Source organism: Vombatus ursinus, unplaced genomic scaffold (assembly GCF_900497805.2).
Source record: "Vombatus ursinus unplaced genomic scaffold, bare-nosed wombat genome assembly UNPS02006874.1, whole genome shotgun sequence".
Lineage (NCBI taxonomy): Eukaryota > Metazoa > Chordata > Mammalia > Diprotodontia > Vombatidae > Vombatus > Vombatus ursinus.
Window position 1 is genome coordinate 10,402,114 of NW_020946652.1, and position 3,583 is coordinate 10,405,696.

The 3,583-nt window shown below is 50.0% G+C and overlaps 1 long non-coding RNA gene across 1 annotated transcript; it reads left to right on the forward strand.

Moving 5' to 3' along the window:
- The first annotated feature begins 134 nt into the window (after positions 1-134).
- On the forward strand, positions 135-2,890 carry LOC114033265. Its single transcript, XR_003567951.1, has 3 exons — positions 135-237; positions 1,540-1,746; positions 2,213-2,890. It is a non-coding gene; the product is annotated as an uncharacterized LOC114033265 (long non-coding RNA).
- Positions 2,891-3,583: the final 693 nt, after the last annotated feature.

Sequence of the window (3,583 nt, forward strand, 5' to 3'; positions counted from 1 at the left end):
AACAGGGGCAGTCTCACCTCCTCCACCGCCCCTGCGGGGCTGGGCGAAAGGCTCCGCCCTCCCGCTAGGACCAATACCCAGAGGTAACTAGGTGAACTGAGGGAGGCGCTGGGGCTGCCGGTTTGCCCGTCTGGCCGTCGGGGCCAACGTCTTTTCAGGGGCGTCCGACTCCCGGGAGGCAGAAAGACACAGGTCGCGGAGTACCCCTCCTCCCCAGTCAGTGAAGGCCAGAGTCAGGTATGTGTGGGGATGGGGAGGGAAGGATGGGGAGATGCTGGACCTCGACTGACACATTGACAGAGACCGAGACACAGCCAGGTGGACACACTGACCCACAGAAAAAAGACTGCCTAGAACCCGCACCCTTTGGATCAGGACTCCCCAGGAGTGTGCTTGGGAATCTGAATTTCCCCTCTCCCCGTTCCCGCTCTCAGGCAGTGGACTGGAAGGTTGGTTGCACTCCCAGAGTTGGAAGTTGGCTGGAGTGGGGGCGGCGCTAGGGTACCCCAGGAGTCACATTGGCAGTCAGACGTCGTCGTGGGATAGGAGAGGGAACTGTGCCTCGAAAATCCAGCCCCCGCCTCTCCTACCGGGCGCTCCAAGAGTAACGGGATTTCCAGCCGAATGCACATTTCACGCGGGTGTGCACACACATACAGCGAAAATGAGCGAGAGCACAACGCGGTGGCTGTTGGAAATCTGGGCCAGGAAAGGGTGCAGGCCAGGCCTGGGATGTGGAGGGTGGCCGATGGACTGCCAGTGAGCGTAGATCTGGAGGAGCGGGAATGTCCGAGAGTCTAGAGGGGAGTGAAGGCAAGGAGGCAGAGGGAAAAGCTGTTAACTGCGGTGAGTGGCGACGTTTCCCCATTCGAATGTCCTCATCCCCGCATTTCCTGAGCGACTGCCTACCTGTGCACTCACGATCCTCTGTGCTGGGGCCGAGGATGCCCTCTCAGAGCTCTAGTACTGGTCCTGGGACAAGGGAAGGGAATCGAGGAAGGTACCATGGCGGGAAGACAGAGAGAGAAGCAAATGCCAGGAGGAGGGGGAGGAGGAAAAGGAGGAGGAGGAAGGAGGGGGGAGAGGAGGAGGAGGAGGAGGAGAAGGAGATGGAAATATATACTTTTCATATTAATTGATATGATATGCCTAATGAATACACTAATAATTTCGATTTTTCAAGAGCTGCCTCTCTGACTTAAGAGTCAGAGCTCACAAAGCAACTGACTAATCAAAACTCCCAATCACTGGACCTACTTGAGGCGATTCAAAGTCTAGAACCTGTTCCCCTCACAGAGCTCTAGTTCTGTCCTCTAGTGGAGGTGGTCACAGTCCCCAAAGATGCGACTTCAGACTTGTTGTATTACAGGCCTTGGGAGTTTCTCCTTGGAAAGCACCAAATGATTGTAATCCACCTTCCCCCTCCCTTCCCCACTTGTGATTTAAGTATAGAACCAGTGCTTTGACTTCAGCTAAGAGAACATTTCTCACTCTGAAACTGATTAACTAACTACTTGATTACTGACATTCCCTCTCTAGGTCTGCTTCCTGTGGCTCCGAGCATTCTCAGGTTAGAGACTGGCTCAGTAAAATCCTGTGGACAAGAGCAGGAAAAAGAGAAGGAGGAGGAAGGTGGCCCCAGCCCCTGGAGAGGCCTTGGGGGGGGGGGGGACACTGGAACTGGCCATTCAGGGACATCCGGGATTCTAAGAGGCTGAGATGAGATGGAGAGCTCACTAGACCAAGGTAAGCCCATTCTGCACCTAGTCCTAGAGAGGAAAGATGGAAATCCTGTCCTGAGGACAGTGGGCAGCCAGTTTGCCTGGAGAAGACAGTGCCCTGTAGATTCAGTATGGACCAGTTAAGGTTAACTTGAACCGAGTGTTGTATGTGCAGGGCAGAGGAGTTTGGAATGGACCCCAGGGGTACAAGGGAGTGTCAAGGTCAGAGACCTGAGTTGTAGGAATATAAATCTGGGCCCCAGTGGAGGCTGGATTGGAGAGGAGGAAAAGATCAGTCAGTAGTCCAGAGCAGCTGTAGAAGAAGAGGGGATGAGGGTGGGGCCCACTCCTTCAGGGTGCTTATGGGAGGGAAGAGGAGGGGCAAGTGAGAAAGGGATGAAGACAGTTGGGACCAGACTCGGCTATTAATTGGACACAAGGGGAATAAGGGAGGGGAAAAACTGAGGATTACTCTGAGGTTTCCAATCCAGGTGCTGGAAAGGTGGAGTGGCCCAGGACAGAAATGAAGAAGTGAGGATGAGAGGAGGGCTTGGGAAGAGATGTCGGCTTCTGTGGTGATTTTGATGATGCAGGTGGCATGGACAATAAGAAGAACTGATGAAGTGAGAAGAAAAAACTGGCAAGGTCAACTCAATAATCACATATTAAGTCCTTATTGTGTGCAAAGCACCAGATAGGTGCTAGGGGAGATGCAGAGTTGAAATGATGGGCCCCAGTAACACTAATTACTATCATTTATTTAAACAAAGGACCACTTATGTCTAATTAGTGAGCACCCTAATAGCAATTGTGTGTATCATTAAATAAGTATTAGATTAAGAACAAAAAGACTTTAGTGATTTGGAACTGTCTGCCTCCTGTGGCTACCTGCTCTACCTTGGGAGAGTTGGCAATTTGTTAGCTGAAATCTGGCTCCCTGTAACAGTGCCCAGGTAAATAGGTTTTTTTTTCAAAGTGACAGATATCCCTTTGACGCCTTGTCTTTCCCCATCTCAGTTTTCATATATCTCAGGTTGGCTTAAGAAATTGAATGGGAATTTTGGGGGAGCTTTGTGGAAACTGCAGATGACAGGCTAAGGCCAGCAGACCACACAGAAAAAGTTTAGAAATTCAGAAATGCATAAAATATATGTATAGTATTGTATAATATCAACCCAAATTTTACAATAAAGTACTGTAAACACCCCATAAAAGAAAAGAAAAAATCCAGACTTCTCCTCTGCTATGAAGGAGGGCCAGATGTTTTCCTGGGGTTCTCCAGCTCTCGGGTGATCACTGTCTTTGTTGTCCCATGTCACCTTTCCCGATCTGATGGGTGGAGGTGGAACCTCAAGTGTTTGAATTTGCCCTCATCTTATTAGGAGCATTTTTTCTTATGGTTGTCTCTTTGCATTCTAATGGAACGACTTTGAAAGTCTTTGTGATGGACACTGTCCGTTTTACATGCTGGGATACTCTCTTTCCCAGTTTGGTCATGAGCTCTTCTCCATCCTTAAGATAACCTTTTCTTCTCTATGTAGGCCAGCCTCAGTTTCTCCTGCAGAACCTGATGTATCAATGGACACCAGGCCCTCCACCAACCTTGCTTGGCCTTCCTAAAATGGGGTGTCTAGATGGGGGTTCTGACCATTGCAGAGAACAGAGGGATAATCACCCTTCTCCTGGACACTAGGCCTTTCCAAAATCACAGGAGCATTTTTGGGGGCTTGCAGTTCATTAAGAGGCTTCGATCTTGTTCAGACTGCAGTCTAGCCAACCCCTCCCACCTTGCACCCACCAATCCTGTCCTTGTGAAGCTCTTTTTTTTTTTAATCCATGTCAGGATTTCATTTTCCTCTGTG